A 19,044-nucleotide genomic window follows, 5' to 3' on the forward strand; every position below is an offset into this window, starting at 1 on the left:
CACACACACACACACACACACCACACCACCCCCCTTTAAGGAAATCTAGCAGCTGCAGGCTCTGGGTGTGATTTTGCTCCATCCTGAGCCAACCCCCCCCCGACCCCCGCCGCGCTTCTGCTCCCTGTCCCCATGGGACTTGATGCACCCCAAGTATCACGGAAAGTTCCAGAAAGCTGGGAGGTAGCGCTTCTCAGAGCAAGAGGCTGGTGGGCAACATCGGGGACTTAGCAACCCAGACCCTGCTGTCTCCAACTCCCTAAAATGTCACCTCCTGGAATCCTCTGCTGACAGCTTGTCTTTCTCACACCCACTTTATATATTTATTTATTTATTGAGACGGAGCTGTTGCCCAGACTGGAGTGCAATGGCACACTCTTGGCTCACCAAAACCTCCACCTCCACATGTTGAAGCGATTCTCCTGCCTCAGCCTCCGAAGTAGCTGGAATTACAGGCACCCACCACCACACCCAACTAATTTTTGTATTTTTAGTAGAGACAGGGTTTCACCATGTTGATCAGGCTGGTCTTGAACTCCTGACCTCGTGATCTGCCCACCTCTACCTTCCAAAGTGCTGAGATTACAGACCTGAGCCACTGCGACTGGCCACACCCACTTTAAATGTACATTAGGATCTGTTTTTTGAGTTCCTATCAAAAAACAGAGACTCGCATTTTCATGGCTTGTCCCTACAACTGTCCTATAGGGGTAGGTCACTCCCATTTTACAGATGGGGAAACTTTGGCTCAGAGGGATGCGGTGGTGTCACACATAAAGCAGGAAGCCGTGTCCAAACCCAGGGAGGAGACTAAGTCCCCGCCTGCCTCTTTCACACTCGGGCAGCAGCTGGTACCTGCCTGGACTGGGACACCTGTCATAAAAACTGCTTCCCTGTTGGGAGGTGTGGGACACTCTTCCAGCCACGTTCAGGTCTGACTTAAACTCAGTGACTGCTCAGGGCTCCAAGCACACCTGACCCTTGCTAATCGCCTATGGAATCAATTCCACATGAGGTGGACTGCTTAGGCCTCGGGGGAAATAGGGTGACTGGGTGAGCGCAGAGGACAAAACAAATGGACCAGATGATTCATAAAGCCCTTTCCCAATACCACGATTCTCATTATGAGATTTTTTTTTTTAAGATGGCTTTCAGGCCTGGCATGGTAGCTTACACCTGTAGTCCCAGCACTTTGGGAGGTTGAGGTGGGAAGATTGCTTTGAGCCCAGGAGTTCAAGACTAGCCTGCGCAATATAGGGAGACCCGTCTCTACAAAATATAAAATTAATTAGCCGGGCATGTGGCACATGCCTGTGGTCCCAGCTACTTGGGAGGCTGAGGCTGGAGGTTTGCTTGAGCCTGGAATGTAGAGGCTGCAGTGAGCTGTGATCACGCTACTGCATTCTCTTCTCTTCTTTTCTTCTTCTTTTTTTTTTTTTTTTTTTTTTTTTGTAGAGATGGAAGTCTTGCTCTGTCACCCAGGCTGGAGTGCAATGGCACAGTCTTGGCTAACTGCAACCTCTGCCTCCTGGGTTCAAGCAGTTCTCCTGCCTCAGCCTCCCGAGTAGCTGGGATTACAGGTGCCTGCCACCACGCCCTGCTAAATTTTTTTGTATTTTTGGTACAGACAGGGTTTCACCATGTTGACCAGGCTGGTTTTGAACTCCTGACCTCAAGTGATCCGCCCGCCTCGGCCTCCCAAAGTGCTAGGATTACAGGTCGGAGCCACCACTTCCAGCCTCATGCTACTGCATTCTAACCTGGGCAACAGACCAAGACCCTGTCTCTCAAAAAAAAAAAAAAAGAAAAAGAAAAAAATGAGGGGAAAAAAAAAAACTTCCTCATAGGGCCACTACTTCCCAGAGGCACTTCTGAGTGAATTGGAAAGGATTGTTCTCCCAACAGTGTGCTAAGGGCCTTGAAAAAAATCCCCCTTCTTTCTTTGAAGGTTCCCTGAAAACCACCTGACAAAGGGCAGGTTATCTTTTTGTTTTTTTGTTGTAGTTTTTGTTGGTTTTTTTTTCAAAATGGAGGTTAATAAGAGAAAAGGCATACAAGAATGTATTTTAATGTGGTCATCACAGAAGAAAGGTGACCCTGTAACCCAGGGCAGTACAGACCCTATCTAGCCTTTTTTATAGGGGAGAAGGTAGATAGGGAATGCAGACAATTGTTTTGAAAGAGGTCAATCATTAAAAAGAAAGAACGGCCCTGGAGGGGAAAGGCAGACAGTAAAGGGAAGTGAGAGGAGGAGCTACACAGGGACAAAGGTTGTCCTATGCAGATAACGTCCACCAGGTAATCTTTTTTTTCTTTCTTTTTTCAGAGACAGGTCTTGCTCTGTTGCCCAGGCTGGAGTGCAGTGCCTATTCACAGGCGCGATCCCACTACTGATCAGCACAGGAGTTTTGACTTGCTCCGTTTTCGACCCGAGCTGGTTCACCCCTCCTTAGGCAACCCGGTGGTCCCCCGCTTCCAGGAGGTCACCATATTGATGCCGAACTTAGTGCGGACACCTGATCGGCATAGCGCACTACAGCCCAGAACTCTGGGGCTCAACTCCCACCTCAGCCTCCGGAGTAGCTGGGACTACGGGCACGCACCACCGCGCCCAGCTCCAGGTAATTTCTTACCTGCCCTCAAAAGACCAGATAAATCTGTCCGGGCCTGGTGATGACTCCCAGTTTCTTTCTCTCTCCAGTGGTCAATCTTTCCTGGATATTTGATGAGATTCCTAGAAAAAGGGCTTAACACAGTTGTATTCCTTTTGGGAAGAAGTGTTCTTGATCAGATAAGGAAATTCCAGAGAGAGTCTCTCCCTGCATTTGTTAGGGGTACAAGAGAAGCAAGCTTAGAGGGACCTGGCCTCTGAGGCAGCGCCTAAGGCCTCTCATCAGTCAGAGCACCAGTTGTCCTGGTATCACTTTCCGAGCCCCAGCAGTGGCATGCAAAGCACAGGGATGGAGACCTCGTCCGCTTTGTTTTGTAAATCCGCAGTTCCTGGGGAGCAGTGCCTGGCAGGTCACAGACAGTTAATACTGAATGCAGGCATGAATGAATAGATGTTTCAGGGCCTCTTTCTGGGAAAAATAATAATGTTGTTAGCCTGTAATATTACTGGGCTGATAGAGTGGACTGGAAGCAAGCTACAATTCCAAACTGTCATTCTAACCAGGCTTTATTCAGAATTTACTATGTGCAGAGACTTTATGTGCACGATATCAGCCCATCCTGACAACAGCCTTGCAAGGTATGGCCAAGCATCATTTTTTTTTTTTTTTTTTTTGAGACAAAATCTCACTCCGTCGCCTAGGCTGGAGTGCAGTGGCACGATCTCGGCTCACTACAAACTCCGCTCCGGGTTCAAGTGATTCTCCTGCCGTAGCCTCCCAAGTAGCTGGGATTACAGGCGCACGCCCCCACGCCCAGCTAATTTTTGTATTTTTAATAGAGATGGGGTTTCACCATGTTGGCCAGGCTGGTCTCAAACTCCTGACCTCAGGCGATCTGCCCACCTCGGCCTCCCAAAGTGCTGGAATTACAGGCGTGAGCCACCATGGCCTGTTATTTTCATCTCTATTTTGCCCACATAAGCACTGAGGGACAAAGAAGATAAGTAATTTTCCCAAGTCACACAGTTAACGATGGTAGAGCCGGGATTCGAACTACAGCACTTTGAAGCCAGCCCCCGCAGTCCTGACTACCACACCCCAACCCCTCTCACAGAGGGTGCAGGAGTTTAGGGGAGATGAATTGGCATGTGTAGATCCAAAGTCTGTCAAATCAGCGACCCTAGAGGATAAAACTCATGAGATCTGAACCCTTTTTATTTAACACAGGGGAGCAGAGACCCTAAGAGCAAGAGGGACTTGACCAGGCTTTGCCCTCATTGGAAACAGGACCTCCAGTGACCCAGGGTTCCCGGCTCCCGGTCTGGGCTTGCTCTCTGAGAGCCCGACTTAGTTAGAACAGACCTCCCACACAGAAGTTGCTGGGGTGGAAGAGATGTCCAGGCTGGAGATGTTCTGGTCCTCTCTGCTGTCCCAGTGTTGAGCTTGTGGCCCTGTCGCATGCTGATTCAGCTTCCTGACTTCCCCTTCTTTTTCCTCAAGCAACAGAAAGATCCAAATGCTATTCTCTCTCCTCCTGGTGGGCCAAATAGCAGCCCCTGAAAGATGTCCACATCCGCTGGGCACAGTGGCTCATACCTGTAATCCCAGCACTTTCGGACGCTGAGGCAGGTGGACCACGAGGTCAGGAGTTCAAGACCAGTCTGGCTAACATGGCGAAACCCTGTCTCTACTAAAAATAAAAAATTAGCTGCCTGTAATCCCAGCTACTGGGGAGGCTGAGGTAGGAGAATTGCTTGAAATGGGGAGGCAGAAATTGCAGTGAACTGAGATCGCATCACTGCACTCCAGTCTGGGCGACAGAGGGAGACTCAAAAAAAAAAAAAGATGGCCACATCCAAACCCCCAGAACCTAGAAAAGGTGAGAAAATGGATTCTTTCCTGGAGCTCCAGAGGAATGCAGCTCTGCCTACCCATGTTAGTACTTTCTGACCTCCAGAATGCAGGGAATAAATTCATGCTTTAAATAAAACATAAATTTGTGTTTTAAGGCATGAAGTTTGTGACTTATGGCAGCAACAGGAAATGAATTCTCCCCTACTGAAAGCCTGTCTTGCTCATACCTGGGACAGACCCTCAGCTTTGGGAAGCAGGGAAGGACAGATAGAGACCCTAAGGACCCTGGGGTGTTCCCCCCAACTACTGTTTTCCCAGGATACTTCTCTCAGTGTGCCATCTGGCGTCCACCATGAAAGCTTTATTCTGAGGCCAGGCATGGTGGCTCATGCCTGTAATCCCAGCACTTTGGGAGGTTGAGGCCAGTGGATCACGAGGTCAGGAGATTGAGACCATCCTGGCCAACGTCGTGAAACCGGTCTCTACTAAAAACATAAAAATTAGCTGGGCGTGGTGGCACACGCCTGTAGTCCCAGCTACTTGGGAGGCTGAGGCAGGAGAATCGCTTGAACCCAGGAGGTGGAGGTTGCAGTGAGCCAAGATCACGCCATGGCACTCCAGTCTGGCGAGAGAGCAAGACTCTGTCTCAAAAAAAAAAAAAAAGGCTTTATTCTGTCATTAATCCACTGCCTCCTTCTCCGAGCTTTCCTTTGAGAGCCAAATGTTTGGGCAGCTGGAACAGGCCAGCTCTCTGTGCATGCTGGAGATACAAGTTTGTAGTCAGTAGATGGGAACCCACTTGACCAGGCATGGGCAAATGCTCAGGTTCCTAATGGAGGAAGCCTGGGAAATAGGAGCAGTGACCCAAAAAGAGGGCAGGGCCACAGAAGATAAAAATGGGTGTGAAAGTTGGAAAGATACTTTGTTTGAGGTCTGTTCTGAGCCAAGCAGTCTCCCAAGCATGGTCTCCTGTAATCCTTACCAAACACAGGATATGGTAGGCAGAATAGGCCCTCCAAGCCCACACCCTAGTACCTGAACCTGTACAATGTAACTATGTTGCATTGCCTTGGAATAGCTTAATTACACTTTGCAGATGTAATTATGGTTACAGACCTTAAAATAGGGAGGTTATCTTAGCTTCCCTCAGTGAGACCAGTCTAATCACAGGAGCTTTTACAAGTAAAGAACTTCTACAAAAATAAAAACTTTAGCTGGGTGTGGTGGCACATGCCTATGGTCCAGCTACATGGGAGGCTTAGGGCAGAGGATTGCTTGGGCCCAGGAGGTGGAGGCTACAGTGAGCCATGATCGTGCCACTGCACTCCAGCCTGGGTAACAGAACAAGACCTTGTCTCAAATATAAAAAAGGAGCCAGGTGCAGTGCCTCACACGTGTAATCCCAGCACTTTGGGAGGCCGAGGTGGGTGGATCATTTGAGGTCAGGAGTTCAAGACCAGCCTGGCCAACATGGTGAAACCCTGTCTCTACTAAAAATACAAAAATTAGCCGGGCATGGTGGCCGGTGCTTGTAGTCCCAGCTACTTGGGAGGCTGAGGCAGGAGAACTGCTTGAACCTGGGAAGCAGAGATTGTAGTGAGCTGAGATCATGCCATTGCACTCCAGCCTGGATGACAGAGCAAGACTCCATCCCAAAAAAAAAAAAAGAAAAAATGGCCAGATGCGGTGGCTCATGCCTGTAATCCCAGCACTTTGGGAGGCCAAGGTGGGCAGATCACGAGGTCAGGCGTTCAAGAGCAGCCTGGTAAACGTGGCGAAAGCCCGTCTCTAATAAAAATACAAAAATTAGCTGAGCATGGTAGTGAGCACCTAATTCCAGCTACTCAGAAGACTGAGGCAGGAAAATTGCTTGAACCCGGGAGGTGGAGGTTGCAGTGAGCCGGGATTGTACCACTGTACTTAAGCCTGGACAACAGAGCAAGACTCTGTCTAAAAAAAAAAAAAAAAATTATAAAAAGAAAAAGAAACAGATGTAAGAGAGAAGGGGAGTCAAGGAGTCTCCCGATTTCAGTCCAAGCAACCGGGAGGTTTGAGGGGAAGCCCAGCAACTCCGTCTTGGACCTATTAATTTCCAGATGTATGGAACAGGGCCTTGCAAACAATGTGTAAAGACGTAGAAAAGACAAAGAGGCTTCTGCCTTTTTCTAGAAGTTTCACTGCCTCCTGCCTACCATTAAAGCTGCCCTTTCACCTCCCACCCAAAGAGACACTGAGGCAGTACTAGTGATTCAGCAAAATCTAGCAAAATCCGCCCTCCCTTTGTTTCGGTGAGTCCCCCCTCCCAACCATGACTCAGCAGAAATGCAGCTGCACGAGAGGAGTGAGGAAATCACGACTCAGCATTCCCAAGGCGCCCTCAGGAAACAGAAGTGGTTTGGGCGGCAGGGAGGGGGCGGGTCAGTGGCTCCCCAGCTCCTAACTGAAAAACAGAGGCAAGGCCCTGGGGTGGGGGGAATCATGGGGAGGTCTCTTGGCCAAGCTGGATGGTGGCTAAAGAGAATAAGGAGACCCTGCGAGGATATCCTCAAGCAGGGGACATCCGCAGTAAATAAGGTCACAGAGAGTGTCCTGACCACACCCACACCCCACACAGACCCAAAAAGAACATTTACTCGATTCTGCAAGGTAGGGGCACCAGTGAGCGTCTGCAGTTTAACTGCTGTGTGACAGGCTGGAAGACAGCCTTCTAAGGCAAGGAAGACAAGCCCAAGTCATTTTTAAAAATCCATAGACTAGGCCAAGCGTGGTGGCTCATGCCTGTAATTGTAGCACTTTGGGAGGCTGAGGCAGGTGGATCACCTGAGGCCAGGAGTTCGAGACCAGCCTGGTCAACATGGTGAAACCCCAACTCTACTAAAAATACAAAAATTAGCCGGGCATGATGGCAGTCTCCTGTAATCCCAGCTACTCTGGAGGCTGAGTCAGGAGAATCGCTGGAACCCAGGGGCAGTGGGGGACAGAGGTTGCAATGAGTCGAGATCCCACCACTGTACTCCAGCCTGGACAAAAGAACAAGACTTCGTCTCAAAAAAAAAAAAAAAAAAAAAATCCATAGACTGAACTGCAAAACACTGAACCTTCTGATGACAAGAGATCCAGTAAATAAGGTTGAAACCCTACCAACAGACTGGAAGGAAGGGTTTGCCACACATGAAACAAACGAAAGATGAATGTTCCTAATAATAGAGCTTGCCAAAGCAATACACACACACATGCATAATGTACATAGAATTATATAAAATTCTAGAAAATTAAGCAAGCGAATCTAATTGGAACACTGGTGACCTACTTGAAGTGAGGGAATTACCAAGGAGTACTAGGAAACTTTTAAGACCTCCCAAAGTGCTGGGATTATAGGCGTGCACCACCGTGTCTGGCCTTAAAACAGAGACATCTTTTCCAAACATTGTGCAGCCTCGATTAGCGTGTACCCAGTGACCAAAGACCTACAGCCAGACAAGAGGGCACTCTAGCCTTTGGAGGGTGCAGACTACCAGGCCAGTCTTGCCAAAACAGAATCTGACCATAGCTCCAAGATCTGCTATGCCCTGGTTCAACCGGATCAAGGTACTGTTAGTATAGTATAGACTAGGTAAAGCAATAAACTCTAGGCAGAAGGACTGCAGTCAAATTCAGGATCCATGACTTCCCATCTGTGTACACTGGAACCCCCTAAACTTTTATTTTCTCATCTGACAAAGTGAGGAATAATAACAGCATTGATTCAAGGGGATGTGGTGAGGACTAAATCAGTTTAACGTATGTATTTAAGAAGTTCACAGGCCAGGTGCAGTGGCTCACGCCTGTAATCCCAACACTTTGGGAGGCTGAGGCAGGTGGATCACAATGTCAGAAGTTCGAGACCAGCCTGGCCAATATGGTGAAACCCTGTCTCTACTGAAAATACAAAAATTAGCTGAGTGTGGTGGCGGGCGCCTGGGAACTACTTGGGAGGCTGAGGCAAGAGAATCATTTGAACCTTGGAGGCAGAGGTTGCAACGAGCCAAGATCGTGCCACTGCTCTCCTGCCTAGGTGACAAGGCAAGACTCCATCTCAAAAAAAAAAAAAAGCTTACAGTGAGGCCTGGCAGAGGAGGCACATAGTAAATGATAGCCATTATGTTGGTCAGAGAGGCATCCAGTTCCCCTTTCATGATTCAGCCAGAGGCTTTTTCCTATCTAGAAATTTCTGGATGGTTCTGCAGTAGGGCAGGGGTTACTAACATTGAACAAACTTTGATTTCAGTCAGGAGTTTTGAATCTCAGGTTCTTCATTTTTTTTGTTTGTTTGTTTTTGAGATGGAGTTTTGCTCTTGTTGTCCAGGCTAGAGTGCAATGGCACAATCTCGGCTCACTGCAATCTCTGTCTCCTGGGTTCAAGTAATTCTCCTGCCTCAGCCTCCTGAGTAGCTGGGATCACAGGCTTGTGCCACCATGCCAGGCTAATTTTGTATTTTTAGTAGAGACAGGATTTCACCATATTGGCCAGGCTGGTCTCAAACTCCTGACCTTAGGTGATCCACCTGTCTTGGCCTCCCAAAGTGCTGGGATTACAGGCGTAAGCCACTGTGCTCGGCCCATATTTACCTTTTTCTCAAAAAGTAAACTTCTCTGAAATAATTTTAAATGTCCAGAAAAGAATGACACAGAGAATTTCTGTATACCTTCATCCAGATTCACCATTTGTTAGCATTTTGTCACGTTTTTTTAATGATATTCTCTCTTGATATATATGCATATATATTTTTGAATATATATGAACAGATATATATACACACACACGTATTTATATATATATATCCTTCTGCCTCCATCTCTCGAGTATCTGGGACTACAGGCTCATGCCACCACACCTGGATAATTTTTTTTATTTTTAGTAGAGATGGGGTCTTGCTATTTTGCCCAGGCTGGTCTCCAACTCCTGATGTCAGGGGCTGTCCTCCTGCCTTGGTCTCTCAGAGTGCTGGGATTACAGGAGCGAGCCACCATGCCCATCTATCCACAAATTATTTAGCATGTACCATATCTGGAGGGCAGTCCCTGCCATATGATTATAAGAATCAGGAAATTTGACTTTGATACAAATTCATTATATTATAGAGAAGGCAAAATTTTACCCCTACCCTTTTAGAATTTTCACCTGGGCCTGAGAATGAAACTGACATGAGACAGATTAGTAGGAGAAAAGCATATACATTTATTTAATGTGCATTTATGTAACATGTGGGCCCTCCTAAGGAAAAGAAGACTCAAGGAAACAGAGCCAAACACTTACATGCTGATTTGGACACAGAATAGTAAACTGTGAAAACGTGACAAGGTAAAGGCGCGTGGGCGTGGGCTAGGGTAGTTAACTGGGTAGAGAAGAGACTGGGAAGATCTGGCTTTAACAAGGTTTGTTTGTACAGATTTCTCTTGGCTTCAGCTTCCTGCCATGGGTGAGAAGAATGCTAATTTTCTCCTCATACAGAGAAAACTCTTCCATATGGAATTTCATCTCCTGCTTTCAGGAAGAAAAAAAGGTCAGAGCAAGCTTTTCTTTTCTTTTTTTTTTTTGAGATGGAGTATTGCTGTTGCCCAGGCCAGAATGCAATGGCAGGATCTCGGCTCACCCCTGCAACTTCCGTCTCCTGGATTCAAGTGATTCTCCTGCCTTAGCCTCCTGAGTAGCTGGGATTACAGGCATACACCACCACGCCCGGCTAATTCTGTATTTTTAGGAGAGACGGGGTTTCTCCATGTTGGTCAGGCTGGTGTTGAACTCTGACCTCAGGTGATCTGCCCACCTCGGCCTTCCAAAATGCTGGGATCACAGGCCTGAGCCACCGCGGACGGCCCAGAGCAACCTTCTTACACTTGTTTGTTTTTGTTTTGTTTTGTTTCGTTTTGTTTTTTAAGTGCCTTTACCTCAAAATTTTTTTTTTTTTTGAGACAGAGTCTCACTCTGTTGCCCAGGCTGGAGTGCAGTGGCCTGCAACCTCAACCTCCTGGGCTCAAGCAATCCTCCTGCCTCAGCCTCTCAAGTAGCTGAGACTACAGCCACGCACCACCATACCTGGCAAAATTTTTGTATTTTCTATTTTTTGTATGTTTCATCTTGTTGCCCAAGCTGGTCTGGAACTCCTGAGCTCAAGCAATCCCCCCACGTTGGCCTCCCAAAGTGCTGGGACTACAGGCGCGCACCACAACACCTGACCAGCTCAAAGTAATCCTTAATCAATGAGGTGAGCAAGGTGGTGCACGCCTGTAATCCCAGCTACTCAGGAGGCTGAGGCACGAGAATCGCTTGAACCCAGGAGGTGGAGGTTGCAGTGAACCCAGATCGTGCCACTGCACTCCAGCTTGGGTGACAGAATGAGACCCTATCTCAAAATAATAATGCCCCTTAATCCAAAGTTGCACATTTTGGGTGGCATATCCTGAACAATATAAAGCCTATATTCAAGTGTCCCCTATTGCCCCGATAACTTCCTCTTTAGCCGTTTTACCAGACCAGGCTCCAGCCCAAGAGCGTGTATTGCATTTAATTGGACTGCCTCTTTGACATCCTCAGCCTTTGAAGGTTTTGAAGATGACTGGCCAGTTAATTTACAGATTCCCCTCCATTTGGGTAGCTCCCACGTTTAGGTTGCGGTGTCCCTGCGCCCCACCCAACTGCCATTTAAAGTGTGACGCCCCCAGCACAGCGCCTGGCCTGCAGCAGGCCGTCAGGAGATAGAAGTTCCGTAAAACAGGGGTGCAGGGAGTGGCAAGAGGCTAGAGGAGGAGTGAGAGGAAGGGTGGAGGAGCTGCTGCGGCTTCCCTAGGATTCAGGCTTCCGATGAGACCGCGGACGTGCTCGCCCAGGCACATCCGACTCCAGACTCCACCCTCACATTCCGGACTTTACCCCAAGGGATTAAACCTGGAGCAGCTGGAACTCAACGAAAACAGATCTCCAGACCGTGACTCAGCGAAAATAGACCTCGGGACCGTGACTCAGCGAAAACAGATCGGGGCGGTGACTGAGCGAAAATAGACCGCGGGACCGTGACTCAGCAGGAAAAATAGAGCCACTTGGCTTAAGAAAAGATTACTCAGCAGGGGCCAGCGGCACCAGACGGGCTGAGCGAGGGGGAGGGGGGTGGGGGGGATGTGCGCCCCAGGCTCTCCGTATAATGGAGACAGTGTGCCTTTCTTTCGGACCTGGCCCCTGTCTCTTCACCTCTCTAAGCTCTAAAGGGTGGTTAACAGCAGGGCTGCTAGAAGGCTTATATGAGCCCGAAAGTGAGAATTGCCTAGTAGTAGATACTTACCGGGTCCCTTAACAAAAAACCTTGTAAGAATAACGAATGCCTCTGCCAATCACAAGCTCAGCAGCATCTTAGGAACTTACTTTTTTTTTTTTTGGTAAGTCTTGCTCTGTCGCCCAGGCTGGAATGCGGTGGTGCGATTTCGGCTCACTGCAACCTCCGCCTCCCAGGTTCAAGCAATTTTCCTGCCTCAGCCTCTCGAGTAGCTGGGATTACAGGCTCCACCACACCCGGCTAATTATTGTGTGCATATGTGTGTGTGTGTGTATATATATATATATATATAATTTATTTATTTTTTTTTTTGGTAGAAATGGGGTTTCATCATGTTGGCCAAGTTGGTCTCACGCTCCTGATCCCAGGTGATCCACCTGCCATGGCCTCCCAAAGTGCTGCAATTACAGACATGAGCCACGGTGCCTGGCCCATCGTGGGAACTTTGATAGCCGCCTGGGACGTGGTGGTTGCTATTGAGTGATTGGAGATCTCCTTCAGCCCAATTCAGCAAACACTTGGTTATCTTCCTGAGGCCTTAGTTTCCCCATCTTAAAAGTGAGGAATAAAGACAATTTCCCGTTCACTTAATGATATTCCCTGGGTCTGTCATCATCATCATCCTTGCCTTTTTTCTTTTCTTTTTTCTTTTTTTTTTTTTTGTTTAGACGGGATCTCACTCTGTCACTCAGGCTAGAGTGCAGTGGCACGATCTCGGCTCACTGCAGACTCCATTACCTGGCCTCAAGCAATCCTCGCACCTTAGCCTCCCAACTAGCTGTGATCACAAGTCTGTGCCACCATGTCCACCTGGTTCATTTTTTGTGTTTCTGATGGAGACAGGATCTCGCCATGTTGTCCAGGCTGATCTCAAACTCTTGAGCTCAAGCGATCTGCCTGCCTTGCCTTACAAAATGCTGGATTCCAGGTGTGAGCCACCACGCCAGCCCAACCTTGACATTTAAATAAATTTAAAAATATTATATTCTTTATTTACCAGTTATGAAAATAAGGCATGGCTATTGTACAACATTTAACTCTGTAATTCCAACTTCTACAACCACTATTAACATTTTAGTGTATTTCTTTTTTTTTTTTGAGACGAAGTTTCACTCTTGCTGCCCAGGCTGGAGAGCAATGGCACAATCTCGGCTCATCGCAACCCCCGCCTCCTGGGTTCAGGCAATTCTCCTGCCTCAGCCTCCTGAGTAGCTGGGATTACAGGCACGTGCCACCATGCCCAGCTGATTTTTTGTATTTTTAGTAGAGACGGGGTTTCACCATGTTGACCAGGATGGTCTCGATCTCTTGACCTTGTGATCCACCTGCCTCGGCCTCCCAAAGTGCTGGGATTACAGGCGTGAGCCACCGCGCCTGGCCCGATAGTGTATTTCTTAAAACTAAAAAAAAATTATAGCAAGGTGCAGTGTCTCATGTCAGTAATTCCAGCACTTTGGGAGGTCCAGGTAGGAGGACCACTTGAAGCCAGGAGTTTGAGACCAGCCTGGGTGACAAAGTGCGACCCCTGTCTCTACAAAAAAATATTAAAAATTAGGTGGGTGAGGTGGCATGCTGCTGTAGTCCCAGATACTTGGGAGGCTGAGATGCGAGGATCCCTTGAGCCCAGGATTGGAGGTTATGGTGGGCAATGATCATGCCACTGAACTCCAGCCTGGGTGACAGAGTGAGAACTTGTCTCTAAAAAACAAAAAATTAGGCTGGGCATGGTGGCTCATGCTTGTAATCCCAGCACTTTGGGAGGCCAAGGCGGATGGATCACGAGGTCAGGAGTTCAAGACCATCCTGGCCAACATGGTGAAACCCTATCTCTATTAAAAACAAACAAATAAACAACCAAACAAAAAACCCCCAAACTGACTTTTGACCATCACGAGAGCCATCTGTAACAGTGTCTATGGCCCCACTGTGTCACCTGTCATGCTGGGAAGTATTTGGTTCTCAGGGCTCGCTCGCCAGCAGGCAGCTCTGAGAAAGGATCTCTATGAGGGTCCAAGGTCCAGGGGTCCAAGGTCCTCTCTAAAGAAATTCCAGTATGTGTCCTGGCCTTCTGGGGAGGCGGCATCCCCTGGGAAGATGGCCTGGGGGTGTGGTGGAAAAACCCCTGGCCTTTGGCATCAGACAGAGCTGGGTGCTGGACTCTGTACTTTACCCATGCTGTGATCTCTTCACTCTGCAGTTTCTACTTCTTTATCAGGAAAATGGAAATGACAATCCCAGTTTTCCAGTGCCAGGGGTGTAGGAGCTTGGTGTACTCCGGTGTGGTACACAATAGGTGTTCAGCTATTTTCCTTTTATTGTATTTTTAGTAGAGATGAGGTTTCTCTATGTTGATCAGGCCGGTCTCGAACTCACAACCTTCTCTTTTCAAAGGGAGGGCTAACTCTTGCTGAAAAATCAGAAACCACAGCTGGGCATGGTGGCTCATGCCTGAAATCCCAGCTACTTCTTGGGAGGCTGAGGCAGGAGGATGGTTTGAGGTCAGGAGTTGGAGACCAGCCTGGGCAACACAGCAAGACCCCTGTCTCAAAACAATTAATAATGATCGGGTGGGAGGGGATTGAGGGATGAGAAATTACCTACTGGGTAGCATGTATGTTATTTGGGTGATTGTTAAACTGAAAGCCCAGGCAATATATCCATGTAACAAAAATGTACTTGTACCTCTTAAATCCATAAAAATAAAAATTTAGGCTGGGGGTGGTGGCTCACGTCTATAATCCTAGCACTCTGACCAAGACAGATGAATCACCTGAGGTCAGGAGTTCGAGACCAGCCTGACCAACATGGAGAAACCCTGTCTCTACTAAAAATACAAAAATTAGCTGGGCATGGTAAGGCATGCCTGTAATCCCAGCTACCTGGGAAGCTGAGGCAGGAGAATCGCTTGAATCTAGGAGGCGGAGGTTGCAGTGAGCTGAGATCACGCCATTGCACTCCAGCCTGGGCAACAAGAGCGAAACTCTGCTCAAAAAAAAAAAAAAAAAGGAATGACTCAATCAATGAATGAGGGCTGTGACGCCCTCACAGCTGAGCTTCATGTCCCTGGCTGGTCTGGCCACGGTCCCTCCCAGTTGGTCTCCCTGTGTGGTTGTGTTCAAGTCCAGGGCAGTGAGGAGAGGAGAGCTGGGGCACATCCAGCCCACGAAGGGACAAATGCCCTGTTTATCCAGGCTTTCTGGGCGTCTATGGAGTGGCTGCTCCACACACCAGGCAACAGTCTTCCCCCAGCGCCCCATGGGACCCGTGCTCGCACCTCCCTGGTAAACTGTGGAACCGTACTTCCTGACTGCCTTGGTGGCCAGTGGCACACGGTGGGACACATGTGTCACCTTCCCTGGCCGCCCTCCAAGCTCTTTTCCCTCAGATTCGGACCAGCAGTGCTTGAGGTGGTGGCTTCTCCAACAGCCTGTGTCCCTGACTGCCTTCCCCGGCAGCCTTCAGTAGACGTGGGTCTGTGCAAAAAGCAAACCTTAGACATTTGGGTCAGCACTGCCTGGCCCACCCTGACTGACGTCCCGCTTAGACACTGCCGCTCTCTTCCCAGGTTCCTCTCTCGGTGGCCACGGCCTTGTCTCTCCTTCTCTCTCCATCTCTTCTTTTTCGGCCTCACTGGCCCAGCCCCTCCTCACATTCTTTCCCATATGTCTTTCAACTTGCACCCCTAGGGTCAGGGAAACAGCCCAGCTACCAGTTTTTTTTTTTTCCTGGAGATGAAATTTCGCTCTTGTTGCCCAGGCTGGAGTGCAGTGGCACGATCTTGGCTCCTGCGATCACCTTCCAGAAACGTCTCATAGCCCCCTCCTCCCCTGCAAGTGAGGGTGGGTTGCGGAGTGTGCAGTGGACGGCAGTGTGGTGGGCACTGCTGATTGTCTCCTCAGCGGCCACGCCCTCTTCCCCTCAGTAACAGAACCCCAATTTGTTTGAGATCCAGATGGAATCATAGATTTAGGGAGGGTGTGCCCAGTGCCAGAGGTGAGTCATAACGACTCTGAGGTACAGTCCACCCTGGAGGTCATTTGGAGGATTTGAGTGGGTGCTGGATGCCACCCCCCACCGAGATTCTAGATCTTTCTGGTCCCTGATGAGTCACTTACTAGTTGTGTGACCATGGGCAAGCCACTCGTCCTCATGGGGATTCATGGAACGAATGTGGGACCCAGGAATGTTGGATCAGGTTAGAAATCCCAAACCCCGGGGCCTGCAGGGTGGCTGGGCGCCTGGCCAGCCAAGCTGGTGGGGTGCAGACCGTGCCCATCTGAAGGGGCAGCTGGAACTCAGCACCAGGCAAGACATTCTCTGTTATTATTTTTTATAATGAGAAATTGGAAAATTTCAATTTTGGGGCTGGGCGCGGTGGCTAACGCCTGTAATCCCAGCACTTTGGGAGGCCGAGGTGGGCAGATCACAAGGCCAAGAGATTGAGACCATCCTGGCCAAAATGGTGAAACCCCGTCTCTACCAAAAATACAAAAAATTAGCCGGGTGTGGTAGCAGGCGCCTGCAGTCCCAGCTACTCAGGAGGCTGAGACAGGAGAATCCTTTGAACCCAGGAGGCAGAAGTTGCAGTGAGCCGAGATCACGCCACTGCACTTCAGCCTGGGCAGCAGAGCAAGACTCCGACTCAAAAAAAAATTATTTTTTTCAATTTTTGGTGCCGGGAGTGGTGGCTCACACCTGTAATCCCAGCATTTTGGGAAGCTGAGGCAGATGGATCACCTGAGGTCAGGAGTGTGAGACCAGCCAGACCAATGTGGAGAAACCCCGTTTCTACTAAAAACACAAAAAATTAGCTGGGCGTGACGGTGGGTGCCTATAATCCCAGGTACCTGGGAGGCTGAGGCAGGAGAATTGCTAGAACCCCGGAGGCAGAGGTTTCAGTGAGCCGAGATTGCGCCACTGCACTCCAGCCTGGGCAGAGAAACTCCATCTCTACTAAAACTACAAAATTAGCCAGGCATGGTGGCGCCTGCCTGTAATCCCAGCTTCTAGGGAGGCTAAGGCAGAAGAATCGCTTGAACCAGGAGGTGGAGGTTGTGGAGAGATTCTAAGCCATCTGTGGTCCTCCCATCCTTCTTTGCCAGCATAATTGTGCAGGTGAATTCCATGATGGGTGAATGAGCAGTCAGGAAATTACAGTACCTTGTCTGAGGAAGTGACGTTGTAGCTGAGGCCTGAAGGATGAATGAGTTAAGTAAGGGCAGGGGGCATTTTGTTTTGTTTTGTTTTTGAGATAGAGTCCCGCTGTGTCACCCAGACTGGAGTGCAATGGTGCGAACTTAGCTGACTGCAGCTTCTGCCTCCTGGGTTCAAGCAATTCTCTGCCTCAGTTTACCAAGTAGCTGGGATTACAGGTGCCCGCCGCCACACCCAGCTAAGTTTTGCATTTTTGATAGAGATGGGTTTTACAATCTTGACCAGGCTAGTCTTGAACTCATGACCTTGTGATCCACCCCCCTCAGCCTCCCAAAGTGCTGGGATTACGGGCGTGAGCCACCGTGGGGGACATGTTTTAGAGGAAATAGCACATACAAAGGCTATGTGATCAGGGCATGAAACTTCTGAGGTGGGAAAGACAGCCTGTGTCTCAAGTGCAGAGAAATTGAATTATGTGTCAGGGGACAGATTCCAGGGGCCCTGGAGGCCAGGGCAGGAGGTGGGTCTTCAGCCTGAGAACAAGAGAAAAGTTTTAGGTATGTGTGTTGGGTTTTGGGGGTGTGGGTATTGTAAAACATGGTTGGATTTGCCCTTTGAAATATATTTTCGGCTGGGTGCAGTGGCTCATGTCTGTAATCCCAGAACTTTGGGAGGCTGAGGTGGGAGGACCATTTGTTTTTTTTTTTTTTTTTTTTTTGAGACAGAGTCTTGCTCTGTTGCCAGGCGCCAGGCTGGAGGGCAGTGGCACAATCTTGGCTCAGTGCAACCTCTGCCTCCTGGGTTCAAGCAATTCTCCTGCCTCAGCCTCCCGAGTAGCTGGGACTACAGGCGCATGCCACCATGCCCAGCTAATTGTTGTATTTTTTAGTAGAGACAGGGTTTCACCAAGTTGGCCAGGATGGTCTCGATCTCTTGACCTCGTGATCCGCCCGCCTCGGCCTCTCAAAGTGCTGGGATTACAGGCGTGAGCCACCGCGCCCAGCTGGGAGGACTGTTTGAACTCAGAGGTTGGTCCAGCCTGGGCAACATAGGGAGATCCCATCTCTACAAATATATATATGTATATACATATACATCTTTCTCTCTCTCTGCCTAATAAGTTGCTTTTCTGCAAAGCTCTTTGGTTCTGGTATTTACTTGAACGAGCTCACCAAGCTGCCAGATATATTTTGTAGAGATATATATATATATATATTTGTAGAGATGGGATCGCGACAAATATGTAGAGAATACATACTCTCTCTATATAGAGTTACTCCCACCCCATTCAAGTTCTCGTCCAGTGAGAGGAGATTTTCCAAACTTCCAAACATATATATATATATACACACATATATATTTGTTTGGAAAAGGTCCTCAAAAGCAAGAACTTTGTGCCTGTAGTCCTAGCTACTCAGGAGGCTGGGTGGGAGGATTGCTTGAGCAGGAGGTGGGGGAAACAGGGGACAGGGGAAGTCGAGGTTGCAGTGAGCTACAGTCATGCCACTGCATTCCAGTCTGGGCAACAGAGCAAGATCCAGTTTCTTTGAAAGAAAGAACGAAAGAAAGAAAGAAAGAAAGGAAGGAAGGAAGGAAGGAAGGAAGGAAGGAAGGAAGGAAGGAAGGAAGGAAGGAAAGAAAAGAAAGAAAGAAAGAAAGAAAGAAAGGTGTTTGGCAGCATGTGAAGAAGTCATGGAGGGAAGGGCCAAGTCCTCCCCTAACTACATGTCCAGTAAAAGCCCAAAGTCCTCCTGAAGATTCCAGCCATCGCGGGCACTTGTGTTTTCACTACTTCCCCTGCCTGCCGTCCCAGCTTCTTCCTTTTTCTGCTCTGAACTGTGCTGACTCAGACGTGAAACTTGCCCCTTCTCCAGTTCCCCAAAACACTACCCCTACTCTTTTTTTTTTTTTGAGATGGAATCTTGCTCTGTTGCCCAGGCTGGAGTACAATGGTGAGATCTCGGCTCACTGCAACTCCACCTCCCAGGTTCAAGCAGTTCTCCTGCCTCAGCCTCCCAAGTAGCTGGGATTACAGGCGTCTGCCCCCATGTCTGGCTAATTTTTTGTATTTTTAGTAGACACTGGCTAATTTTTTGTATTTCACCACGTTGGCCAGG

The 19,044-nt window shown here is 48.8% G+C and overlaps 1 long non-coding RNA gene across 1 annotated transcript in view; it reads left to right on the top strand.

Moving 5' to 3' along the window:
- Positions 1 to 19,044, top strand: part of LOC116543823 — a 126,463-nt gene that overhangs the window by 65,736 nt on the left and 41,683 nt on the right. The window lies entirely within an intron of this gene.

The sequence above is a fragment of the Sapajus apella genome, unplaced genomic scaffold, assembly GCF_009761245.1.
Source record: "Sapajus apella isolate SASKATOON/1434 unplaced genomic scaffold, GSC_monkey_1.0 scaffold197, whole genome shotgun sequence".
NCBI classification, from domain to species: domain Eukaryota; kingdom Metazoa; phylum Chordata; class Mammalia; order Primates; family Cebidae; genus Sapajus; species Sapajus apella.